The 13,795-nt window shown below is 38.8% G+C and overlaps 1 long non-coding RNA gene across 1 annotated transcript in view; it reads right to left on the bottom strand.

The window, feature by feature from the left end:
- LOC143718418 (uncharacterized) overlaps positions 1–13,795 on the bottom strand; it is a 227,329-nt gene that overhangs the window by 114,813 nt on the left and 98,721 nt on the right. The gene's annotated exons all lie outside the window — the stretch shown is intronic.

The following is a 13,795-nucleotide window of genomic DNA, read 5'->3' as shown; positions in this document are numbered from 1 at the left end:
ATACCATGTATTAACAACCTCTTAGCTCACAGTAGGTCTGTCTTTTAAATTAATTTCCGTATGGAGAAAGTAAATGTTTTTACTCCCAGATACCGCCGGTTGCACTCTATAATGTTTTCTCATTAAAAATAAAATATAAACCATACTAACATGTTACTTGGGTGCCTGATTGTCCTGCAGTGTTTGCTGTCTCTAGAGAGAGAAGGAAAGACCATGTTATTTTAAATGGCAATGAAAAGTGCTAGCCTATATAAATAGCTTTGACTTGACTTTTATTTATTTTGGTTATCACATTGTGCCATTCATATTTATAGCTTACATTTTAAACAATTTTATCATGCAAATTGCTAAAAGTTAAAATCAAAGACAGAGTAAAAGAAGAATTAAAAAGTAACCTAGCAAAATGTAAGAAGTAAGTAACTGAAGAGGAATTAAATGGGCCTATGCACATATAAGCATGTCTGACTAAAATAATCTCTAAATAAGATTTAAAACTGAATAAATCCAAAACATTTATTTTAAGGTCCTTTATGGAAACCCCGCAGCTTAAATAAACAATGCTGCAGATTTTAGTTACATCGGATAAAAAATACAACAGTTAAAACAGCATAGCATAATGCAAAATAAACATTGCTGTAAAACAGTCGTGTTAAACTGATACTTTTGTGATATGGATTAAAAAAAAAAAACATAATACATAATCATAATACAATGCTCCATATTTAAAAAAATCATACTTTGATAAATTAATATAGTAGATACGTGTTAATATCTGTATCACATCGATATCATAATACAATGCTCCATATTTAAAAAAATCATACTTTGATAAATTAATATAGTAGATACGTGTTCATATCTGTATCACATCGATATCATAATACAATGCTCCATATTTTTTTAAAAAAAATCATACTTTGATAAATTAATATAGTAGATACATGTTAATATCTGTATCACATCAATATCATAATACAATGCTCCATATTTTTAAACCACTTTGATAAATTAATATAGTAGATACATTTTAATATCTGTATCACCACTAATGAATTATACCGTCTTTTCCTTATGTATAAACAATTTTTCAGATTAAACATCATTGCATATTACAGATAAACAGCACCGTAGCATAAATTAATTATAGAGAAAGTACCCACTGTTTTGCATTTTTGATGAGGTGGTCATAGAAGAGAGGGTGCAAAAGTTTTTGGTCCAGACATGGGGTATGGCACACGTCCATGTGTCTTGGCTATTTTATAGCCTTTTACAGTAAGAGCCTGTGGAAAACTATGGGAAAACGGCGGAGGTGTGTGTCCACTATATTCTTTCAGTACTCTATGAATGGAACTGTTTAGGTTCAAGGCCAATTCACATTCCCAGTATTTAGGCAGACCTTTTGATAACTGTCACTCCTGAAAATAAGTCTTATGAATTAAAAGTAATTTATTACCGGTGGTTCGAAAACAGCGATGATATCACTTATTTGTCACGCACACTGTCCATGCTGGCAGGCACTACCTGTGTGATTTTTTTTCTTCAACCCTGGTGAAAATGTAAGATGATTTTATTTTTATCTAAATCTAACATAATTGCTACAGTAAATTTGTAAAATATTTATTTTAAATGAACAGAATGCTTTTCAACTTCATTAATTTAGTAAGATTTTTTAATGAACGGCATGATTTTCAACTTCAGTAATTTAGTAAGATTTTAAATGAACAACAATTAGTAAACTATTTATTTTATATATGATATATTTTAATTTATACACTTCTAAAGGAACACAATGCTTTTCAATGGGCTCAGGAACGTGTCACAAAAACAGATACCAGGCCAGCCACACACTGGTGTGACAGAGAGAAAAGACTTCAGGGGAAACACTTGTGGGTTTTTTTCAACCATGGTGAAACAGTAAGATGATTTTATTTTTGTTTAATTTATATACTTTTAATTGAACAGCATGGTTTTTCAACTTGAGTCAGTGTCAAATATTTGTGAATGACTAAATGTAAATTTTATAATCATTTCATTTAAATGAACATAATGCTTTTTTCAACTTCTGTGTGAGATAAACTTTCAAGGTCCTCAGCAATGCGGAGGGGGGGGGAAATTCCTGCTTTGACACACACACACACACACACATAGACGCGCGTGCTCCCTATGTTTTTGAGACAGAGTCAGATCATTCATACATTGGATTGTTTGCAATACTTTTGTGGCTCCATTTTATTTAAACTTTTTGTGTGAGGTTTTACATAAGCTGTATGTTTTTTCTTCAACTCTCTAATACATTTTTAACTGTTTGGAATATTTTTGTGACTCCATTTTATTTAAACTTTTTGTGTGAGGTTTTACATAAGCTGTATGTTTTTTTCTTCAACTCTCTAATACATTTTTAACTGTTTGGAATATTTTTGTGACTCCATTTTATTTAAACTTTTTGTGTGAGGTTTTATTTTATATTCTTTTAAAGAACAGATAAACTTTCACCATTTTATTTAAACTGAAATGCTTGGTTCAGTGAATAGTTGTACATTTATTTCAACTTTTTGTGTGAGATTTTATTTTATATTCTTTTTTACAGAACAGATAAACTTTCACCATTTTATTTAAATGAACATAATGCTTGGTCCAGTGAATAGTTGTACATTTTTTTCTTATCACTTTCACAGCTCCCCTTGATAAAGCTCAGGGATGCGGTGACCAAAACACCAACTTCAAACAATCACATCTCAAACTAACTGTCACATCACTTTGTAACTGTAACATCAAAGCTTATGTTAACAAGGCCAATACCTCCCTTTTCTTGATCAAACAATCAAACTAACTGTCACACATCCATCATTTTGACAGAAGCTGTAACCGCAAGGGGCGGAACTAGGTCAAAGGTAACCATCCATCATTTTGACAGAAAGTGTAACCGGAAGGGGCGGAAACTAGGTCAAAGGTAACAGGAAGGGGCGGAACTAGGTCAAAGGTAACAGGAAGGGGAGGAACCGGAAGGGGCGGGACAGGAAGGGGAGGAACCGGAAGGGGCGGGGGAAGATCAAAGGAAAGCCACGTCCATCTGTCAATCAATCATTTTGACAGTTGCCATATGGTATTAACTACTTACACCAACACAAATTGCCCCAGGTAGTCTCGGAGTACCTCGTCCATGAAACTCTGGAACACGGAGGGAGCGTTTACCAACCCATACGGCATGACCAGGTATTCATAGTGCCCTGCAGGCGTGATGAAAGCAGTTTTCCACTCATCCCCTTCTCTGATTCTGACCAGATTGTATGCACTCCTCAGATCCAATTTGGTGAAGATCTTGGCTTCTCTGAGCTGTTCAAGGGCTGCTGGGATGAGAGGTAGTGGGTAACTGAATTTGACAGTGATTTGGTTCAGGGCTCTGTAATCGATACAAGGTCTTAACCCTCCATCCTTTTTGGCAACAAAAAAGAAACTAGCGGCAGCAGGGGATGTAGAGGGACGAATGTAACCCTGTTGTAACGCTTCCTCGATGTATTTCCGCATAGATTCTTGCTCAGGAATGGAGAGTGAGTAGATTTTTCCCTTAGGAATCGATGTATCGTGGACCAGATCAATGGCGCAATCCCATGGTCTATGGGGTGGCAAGTTGGAGGCAGTAACAGGGTTAAATATGTCAGAGAACGAGGAATAACAAGAGGGAATATTTGTGGACAGATTCTCCGTGGGACTCTCGATGGAGGTGGAACTCACAGTGAGCACTTTCTTAGGTTCCGTGGCTGGGGGAGCAGAGTGTGCGCTTTTCTTAAGCGAGCAATGACATCCCCAACTGATTATCTTGCCGGACTGCCAATTTATGGTAGGTTGGTGACGAATTAGCCATGGACGGCCGAGAATGATGTCTGTTTGACTATTTTGAAGAATGAAAGGTTCGAACATTTCATGGTGAAGCTTTTCAATAGACAACTGGATGGGTGTTATTTGAGATGTCACATACTCCTTGTTAATGGGCTCGCCGGTCACAGCATGGATGGAATATGGCTTGGGAATGTCGACCTTCCTGAGGTTAAGTTTCTTGCTGAGCCGCCCTGATATGAAGTTGCCCGCTGATCCGGAATCGACGATGGCTGTTGCAGATACATGGGAATTTAGGATTTTCAAGGTTACAGAGATAGTGAGCGGTGTCGATACATCGTGGTGATCCAGAACGGAGCTTACCGTCATCTGAGGTGGCCGAATGGGGCATGCAAATCGAAAATGACCTTTACCACCACAGTACAGACATAACTTCATTTCTCTGCGACGAGAGCGTTCAGCTTGGGTGAGTCGGTGAGTATCGACTTGCATTTCCTCAGGGGGTTTTTCAGACTCATGGTTTGTGAGGACATGAGGGGATGTGACATGAGAAAGTCGAGCATCTCGATAGCAGCTCTGAGATCGTTGATGAACACGGAGAGTTCGCTGTATGAATTTCTCTAGCCCCAGGTTATCATCATAGATCGCCATTTGGAGACGAAGTGCAGGATTTAGTCCGCCGCGATAAACAGCCAAGAGAGCCTTTTCGTTCCAACCGCTCACTGAAGCCAGAGTCCGGAATTCAATGGAGTACTCTGAAACGGGTCTTTTGTCTTGACGAAGTTGCATTAACTTATCACTGATGGTGGAATCACTGACTGGTTGGCCGAAAACTTCCTTGAAATGATTAATGAAATTTTGTAGTGACCTGGTAACCTCAGTCTCCTGTGCCCACAGCGATTCAGCCCATCTCAATGCTGTTCCAGATAACTGCTGGATGATAAAAGAGATTGACATTCACAGTCAAGCCTTCCTGTTGGAGGCTTGTCGGTGAATGAAGCTGTGGTGAGTGTTTTTATTCAGAGGCTTATTGATTGTGAACAGGTGCAGGTGATTAGTATTCTGGGGAGAGTGATGTTGTGTGGTGAAGGATGTGGTGTCTGATTGGTTCCTGACAACCACAGCATTGATCACTATATTTTTGTAATTCATTTTATTTCAGTTTGCAATTAAAGAATGTCTTAAATATATGGAATAGTACTTGTATTTTTAAAAGAGATTTAAAACTCAGTGAACCTTTCTCCCATAAACTGAACAGTTAGGCATTTTATGTTTAAGAAATATGATTAGTTTTGAGATTATTTCATCCTGTATTTAAAGCATGTTTCCTAGTCTAGTGTGTATGGCATGCACGCATAAAAATGTACCTTACTTGTAATGTAATAGTTTTATAACAACAAAAGTTTTATTTGACAAACCATTGCGCAGTTTATTTGACAAACCATCATAACCATGAACACAAACTTGGCATATTTTAACTTGATTAAACTACCCATATGAAAAAAACCTGCATGGTTCATAAATGTTAACCTTAATAATAATAAAAATAAATGAAAGAATAAAAAAAAAACTATGAAAACCCAAAGCCTTGGCAATTTTGAATTGCATATATCTTTTTTTTTTTAAAGTCAATGTAATTTTGATGCACAGTTGGAAGAGAAATGCTGTTGGCACATGCATTTGCTTTTGGCAATAGTGACAGCATCTCGTTCTCTTCAACTGTGTGCAGGAAGTGAATGCTGGGGTGAGGTCTCAATCCCAGAGGTAAAAAAAGATGATGTCGCTGTACTGCAGCTCACTGGGTTCATCTGTAGAATAATCAGTGGATAACATTTTTACATTATAGGAATACATTTAAAAACTTTACTTACTGACCTTTAATAAAAACATACTTTAACTGTGGTTAAGGGTTCTCCAGAAAAATAGAACAAGGTTTTCTGTGTTCCCTTTGGAAGAACCTGGCAGATTCAGTTCAGGCTCCATCAATGAAGAGAAGCTGCAGTAAGTGAACTGTTGAGGTTGATGGCACATAACTGCTGAAAAGGAAGTTGGATTTCCCTGCATTGCCTACAGAACCCCCAGGGTTTTCAAACCTTCTTTGAATCTGATGAGTTATAATAATCAAAGAATTACCAACTTGAGTACAAGCCATAGTCAAGGGATGGCACCTAATTTTAAATATGCAGTTATGTAATTAATTAAATATACACTAACATACATTACCAATTATGAAATGCATTGTAAAATATAATCCACAATATGAATACTGTCCAGAAATGCACACCTTTCAAATGCAGACCGGTTGCGACCAAGACAGTACCAGTCTGCAGTGTCTAAGGCAACCTTCCTGGCTGTTTGATGGTTCTTGATAACTGCAAAAGTCCCAGCCATATCTATGATGGACTCTATATTTGTGAAGGCACCATAATTATATCCAGTGCTTATTTATATCTACAGTTGAAATTCAGGAATTTGGCTTCACCAGGACCAACAAATAATGCCCCCTGCATTAAGGTTCTCCATAAGCAGAGTGAGGAACTCCCTCCTTGGTCCACCAGAATCTATTGCTCCCTCACTTGCACCCAGGTCATCCATGAATTTTACATAGATCCTCTTCGATGGGCAGAATGACTTCATGGTCATGGTGAGTCTTGCACTTTCCCACATGTGTCTTCTACTAATATTAAAATAGGAAGCTCTGCTCTCATCAGTTCCCCCTGCCAGATTCCTGTAATGTCTCTGTTGAAAAATGTAAGAAGCTATACAGTATGAACACATTATTATTCAGGAAAAACAAGTAAAACAGTAGAGTAACAGAATAATGTAATTATTTCATTAAAATGATGTACTAAGTGCCACTACTTTTAGAAAAACATGATTCTTACCTTTCTTCTGAAGAAGTGGACTCAATGTCCTCTATTTCATTTGAGAATTATAGAAATTCGCTGTCACTACTTTCGAAGAGTGCTGCATATTGCCACTCCCTTGAACAATAAGTCTGAGCCTTAGCACAACACTTTTTTTCTACACAGCATCAATAAGATATTATAGAGAACACTTCTATAAAGTATAACTGAAAAAGTATACCAAAGTCAAAGATGTTTTGGATTTTTACCTTTTGTTGTCTATTAGACTCATAGGACTTCCCTCATTCAACTGAGAACCAGAGTTCTTGAGGTGCATCATCATTTCACATCATCACAACAGAGCAGGCAGGGATCAAGGCAATGGAAGATGACGCAACGGATGGATCACCATCGTTTAGAAGAACGTCTGCGTCTGACTGATCCTCACAAGCAACAATGGTGACATTGCCAATGAAATACTAGATACTGCTTGCAGTTCTGTAACTGACAGTGTCCTTTTAAAATGCAAATGGAAAAAAAAAGGCGAGACTTTTGTATGTACGAAGTTTTTTTTTATCAGAGTGGAAAATAAATCATAAAATGTTATTTTAATCATTAAATGTGAAGTATGTAATGTTTTTGTCACGTTCTGGTTTGTTCATGTCATGTTCCATGTCTGTCATGTGATTCCGCCATGTGTTCCCTTGTCTGATGTGTCATGTTGTCATTGGTTCATTGTTTCATTGTTCACAGGTGTCCCTTGTCTAGTCATTAGTCTTGTGTGTATTTAAGCCCTCATGTTTGCCATGTGTCTTTGTTGAGTGTTGTGTTACCTGTAACTACTGTGTGTAAGTCTAAGTTCTGTTCATGTCTTGAGTTTTCATGCCATGTTTTTGTTTGATGTTTGCTTTTGTTTAATATAATGCATGGTTCAATCCCAGCTTAATGTGGACAGACAATGATAAACGAACTATTAATCTGCTGATTCACACAAAGTGTACACACTATTCTTTTCAACATCGCTTTTTGTCTGTGCGATCCCAACATCCCCAAAATATCTAAATTGGCTCACCAGTAGCAACAGTTTGGGGTGGGACTACCTGCATGATATTTGACAATGTTATAGAAAACTTTTTGCAATTAGTTTGGTGCCATTGGAGTTGAAGAAATTACGTACTACACATTTAACCTTTTTCCCCACAGTGGCTTGACAGATAAACAGAACTGGTCCATGAAAATACACCTATAGATTCTGTTGAAGTTCATTTATTTAACTTTCATCATCTGTTGTCTCTTTTTCATATGGTCTTATCTTTAAAAAGTTTGCATAACACTGCACCATCAAGACTTCTCCCTGCCTCCAACACTGGTTTTACCAACTTGGTGTAGGTGGCCATCATTATTGTGATTCTAAGGAAATATCACATGATTATTTATAATTTTATAAATACTTGTCAACATTATGTTCAAATAATCAAACATCTACAAATTGATACACCCATACATTTTGTTCAGTGTTCAATTCAATACTTTTATCTAAACCTAGTTCCCTTTCGTTGTCACTCCGAGTTACGTCGGATGACGACGAATGGGGTTTCGCTTAGAACACCTATCGACTTAGAGTGTTACAAAACGAGCCAATGGCAAAGAAATGCCATGGGTCTGCGGAATTTGCATAGCGTATCTCCGCCCCACCTCGTGGGTATAAAGGAGGACGCCGGCAACATGCAGATATGTTTTCGCTTCGCAGCCAAGAGCATTTCTTCACTCCACAGTCATCTCTGACTTCGCTCTACGAGACGAGCTTCTCTCTCCGGTGTTGGTGTGACGGCGATCTGCAGCGAGCTGCGTGTGTGTCTCCCTGCGCGCTTCAACATCGCGGAGTTTTTTTTCTCCTCTCATAAAAGAGCTTGCACGCGGCACGTCTTTTTAAAGACAACTTAGTTGTTTTAAAAGGAAAAAAAAAAGAACCTCAAGATTCTCTGGCTGGTCAATCGGTCGAAGCATCATTCCTGAGTGCCAAATCTGCTCAGGAGTTTTATTCCCTTCTGTTCTCAGTGGGTGGTTGTTCCAACCTTCCACAAAAGCCTCCAGGTCTGCCTTCAGTTTAGGAAGGAATGTCAGGTGGACTGTCAAAAGATCTTCTATAAAGGGACAGGGTAGGAGTATGTTACTTTTCATAGGTGAGCTTTGAAAACATAACATTAATCATTGAATAGCCTTTTGTAAATACATCTCATTGATTTGTTTTTTTTCCCCCAGTATTTAACCATTTCTAAAATTCCACAATGATTTACAATGACATACGACTAGCCATTAATGTTTATTAAAGTGCTCCAGACATCTGTTAACCAATCCAATTGTGTTCAAATTGACCAATTATAAGTGAAAGTGAAAGTGACACGTGATGACACGTCATAAGGACGCCTGTGCCTTTCTTGTTTTCCACCTCAAGTCATGATTATTATTATACCAGGCAAGTTTTTAAGAACAGTTACTTATTTACAATAACTGCCTGGCAGGGGACAAAGTCCTCCTGTATGGAATGGGTACTAGATTTAAATAAAATCAACAACAGAAGATGGACAACAACAAACCTTACAAACCATGCACAAATCGAATAATAATAGAACACAGACTCAGGAAACATTTAACTGACTAGGACGTACAACAATCTACAGAAAGTAGATGATAAATAGCACAATATGATGAGACAAACCCTTACCTCTGGAGGACACATCAAGAAGGTGATCCATCTCTAGGCTGTGGAGTGCGTTGTAATATTTTGATATCACACATGTTCTGACATCCCGCCACAAACGTTCAATCCTATGGATTTAGAAATGATTATTTTAACAATCAAGGACATGATAAAATGTTAGTATGTTATGATTTTACACACAATAGACCTCTTTATTAGCTTAGTAAAGCATCCAAAATACAAAAAAGAAAAACCTTTGATTATGGACGCTTTTTCCTGACATGAAGCTTCCTCGATCAGTTCCGCGGACAGTGAACATATATCGGGCTATTTCAACATTCTCCACTCCCTGATCACCTCTCACCCTGAAGTGCACACACAGATGACCAGTGTGTTAAAATCTGTCAGTAATTTACAATACACAGAAATAAAGTGCTACATTGTGTCAGAATAAACGTGTTCAGCGTGGAGGGCTAAGGCTATGACTGGGAGAGTATAAGGAAGTAGAGTGTTGTGAGGAAACATTTAAAATTATAATCCTTGAGAACCCTGACTTAACAGTAAATTCTTTCTTAAAATATAACATCCATCATGTTTGTGTCTGTACCTTGAAGCCTGTAAAAACTTACCTTGAGGGTATTCCATGCCTCTCAGTAGCTTTTTTGAAGGCAGTGAATGCGGTTGATGCACGATTGTTTGTTGCAGCATTCAAGCACATCACCTGTGTTATGAGACATTTTCATAAATGTACATTTACTATTTGTCAATATCTTACATGTACAATTGGATTACACTCTGGTCCCTTCATGCCTCAGGGAATCTGATATTTTAACACACCTTAATGACTCTTACTACCATGCGGCACCCTATATAATAACTTTTTCTCACACGTCAACAGGGTAGTATTTCAGCCATCTGAATGCAACATGTAATTACACATGTGTACATCATAGCAAATTTGCTTACACAGAAGGCCAACACATGAAAAGACCCAATGAAATGAAATCTTACCTTCCTGGAGTAGCCGTCCACTGCACCAAAAAGTACAATGTTGTACCTGATGGGAACAAAATAAACCTACATTACCTACATTACCAGTTTCAACCTGGATTTTTATTGTACAAATGTCATGGCAACATACTTATGCTTTGAGATCTATCAGTGTCTGCATCATTATATTTAACTAAAAAAATAAATGAATAATCTGTACTGTACTGTACAGTACTGACCTGATAAGTTTGTGGTTAGTGTCGACATGCCACAGTGAAAGGGGCCCCCTGACAGAGTAAGTTCTTCGCACAATGCAGCCCAGTCCAGTCAGTCTAGAAAGAATCCCAAGCGAGTCCACTCGATGCATTGATGCAGTAACTCTCCTCCACTGGACGTGGATTCCCATGGACTTTAGCCTCCCTTTGACCATCCGATAGCTTGCTGTGGGCATTTCATTTTTGATGCGTTGGACTGCATTATCAAGCTCCTGGTCAGTAGCATTGCTGTAGTTCTGTCTGGCAGAGAGACCAAACTCCCTCATCCGTCTGTTGACTGTACTGGCTGAAACACACAGTAACTTTGCGATGCAGTCCACAGACAGATTTATCTCCAAAAGCTCAACAAGTCTCTCCTTATCTAAATTGTACCTGGGACGCCCCATCTCTCCAGCTACAGTTTCAACAGTACTGCTGGTAACTTCAGTATTTTCAATGTGGTCCATGACCAGATGGAGGAAATCTCTTAAGGCCTGTACAATATCTGGGGGGACATTTACATGCCTTGACAGTGCTTCCCAGAGGTACAGCTCCTGCCGACATGCAAACTGTAAGAAGTCCAAGTCAAGAGGCATTCTTGAAAGCGCTGACTCTAATTTAATGATTAGCCTGGAAGTAACCTCACGTCTGACTATGTCCTGTTGAAGTGGAAAACAACATGAAATGAACACTTCTTAAGAATATATTGAATACATATTCATTCATTCGTCCATTTTAAATAGCGGGGGGGGGGGGGGGGGGGGGGGGGGTGTACATGACTGAAACAGACAGACTTCTGTCCATTTTTTAAGTTGTGACGTGTAGTTAAATTGCATTAATGCATTATAGTGACATACATACATGGTCACTAGTTCAACTAAAACACTTGCCATGAAAGGTTTGGGAACCACTGCCCATACTTTACGTTTGGGTTGCCAACTTCCGAAAAGAGAAATGTGGGACATATTACTGTATTTTAGCGATTTCGGTATTGTTGACCGGGGGGCGGGGGGGATCTCATAGGCAAGGTCTCTCGCTCTCTCCCTCTCTCTCTCCACGCTACAATGTTTGGCGCTGACGCACATACAGCTATGTTCTGTCTCGCATTCGCAGCTCTAGATTCTAGGAGATTTGAACTAGTTTACGGGTCGTGTTGCTGTTGTATCACTCCAGATCAGCGTAGCACTCAATAATCGGGACAAGAGAGGTCCCGATCGGGACAAATAAATTAGGCCCAAAAATCGGCACGTCCCGGCTAATTCGTCACAGTTGGCAACCCTACTTTACGTTTTGTTTTACACATGCAGCACTGACTAGGTTGATTAGCTTATGTCAGATACTTACATGTTCCAAACAAATTTCAGATTAAATTGCTACATTGTCAAACACACAGCCCCCATCATATATCAATATCACTTACGCCTACATCTTCCGGTGTCGCCGCCATTCCGTCCACTGTGCAGTGAATGACTAAACTCCGTCAGATACTTCCGTGCTTCCTGTAATGAGAGCTGTCAATCAAGGTACAAGGAGGATGTCCCTGTGGGTGTGATTACGATGAAAGAGACCAATCATAAGAGGGTCAGTGCCCTCCTTGGTTTCCGCCCCCAAATTGTCAAAAGTCATGTAGACTCGAGGGAGCAGAAATCCACTGCGCGAGCAAAACAGCACTCCGCGAGCAGAAGCCCGCTGTGCGCGAGCAGGATTCCACTGTACAAGCAGAGTTAACCTATGAGAGTATGCCAGGCGCTCGCTCGCAGCTACCTGTACACCTCTCGGTTGTTGAATTTGTGCGCGAGTACTTTTATCATGCCAGCTTAAGATTCATTTTTGCGCGTGTGAAATAACATAATGTGCTCGTGAGCATGTCTTACACGCTCATAACTTTTGACTAAAAAATAACGGCATACACGGGTGCTAAACACTAATGTACATTCAGAGAACGTTGCAGTAAGTTTTGATTTTTCTCAATGGTGTGGGTGTTTCTAGATAATAATAAAAAATGTATAGTACTAAATACATGTTTTTAGAAAAAAAGATAAGACTTGGGACCAGATTCACTTACAGCTTGCACCAGCGCAAACCCTTTTGTAGTTTAAAAACTATATGATTTACTAGGATTAGCGATGGACAGTTAATTTTGCGGGTGACATTTTTTTTATATGTGCATTTGTTTCCCTGCCAGACCACTACATTTATGGGTAGAGAGTAAATTAATCATGCGGCCTGATTTACTAAGGTTTGTAAAAAAGTAGTTACTTTGGCAAAGCTCTGATTTGTTTTGATGCATTCATAGGACCTTCAAGAGCTAGACATTGCCTGGGACACCGCTGTTGATTTTGATGGCCCTGACTCAGATACTGGTGTTATAGTGCCTGAATACGAGTGCCCTCTGACTGAAGAGATGACGGAACTCCAAACTTTGGTTGATCCAGCTGATCCAAACATTACTGATGAACAGCTATACATTCTCTGCTATCAACACATACAACAGCTGCGAACACACAATTAACCTCTTCAGCTCTGATATTCCCCATCATTGGATTTATCATTGCAAACACATGTTGCCTTAGTTAAATAGAGGACCTAAACATCACATACGTGCTAAGGAACTTTGCATTGGCAGTTTTTAAGTTTGTCTGTGTTTGAACAAAAGCTTTGTCATGTATTTATATCATGTCATGTTTTTAACACTTTTTAATTTTTTTGCACAATAATTTCAATACATTTAACCTGTACATATTTGGAATTCATTTATTTAAAGGTGCATTGCGCAACTTTTAATGTTAAAAATACCTGTTTTCCTTTATATACATGCTTAAAGAACTGCCTGATGGGCTGATTGAGCCCTTCTCTGCTCACTGAGATTGCCTCTATAATCCTGTAGAGTAAAATATATAGGAGGGATTCGCGTTCACGCTCACTGAGCCCTTCTCTGTCTCGCAAGTTTGTGTATTCATCGGCGCCGCCATTCTCCGCATCAGCGGACAACTCGTGCGTCAAAAATAGAAGATGGATTCAAAGAGACCGGCTTGTAGTCCGTTCCAAACCCCAACGCAAACTCCACGTAAAGTTAAAAAAAGAAAAATTTTGTCTAGTGCCACCAAAAGGGCCAAATTGGAGTCAGACAGGCATCGGAGTAAGACGAGAGTCAACCTCGGGAAGGCTTT

This window comes from Siphateles boraxobius, unplaced genomic scaffold (assembly GCF_051911475.1).
Source record: "Siphateles boraxobius isolate OS27281-9 unplaced genomic scaffold, OSU_SipBor_1 61, whole genome shotgun sequence".
In the NCBI taxonomy this organism is placed as follows: Eukaryota; Metazoa; Chordata; class Actinopteri; order Cypriniformes; family Leuciscidae; genus Siphateles; species Siphateles boraxobius.
Note: the sequence above shows the minus strand (reverse complement) of the source record. Positions and strands in the feature narration are given on the sequence as shown.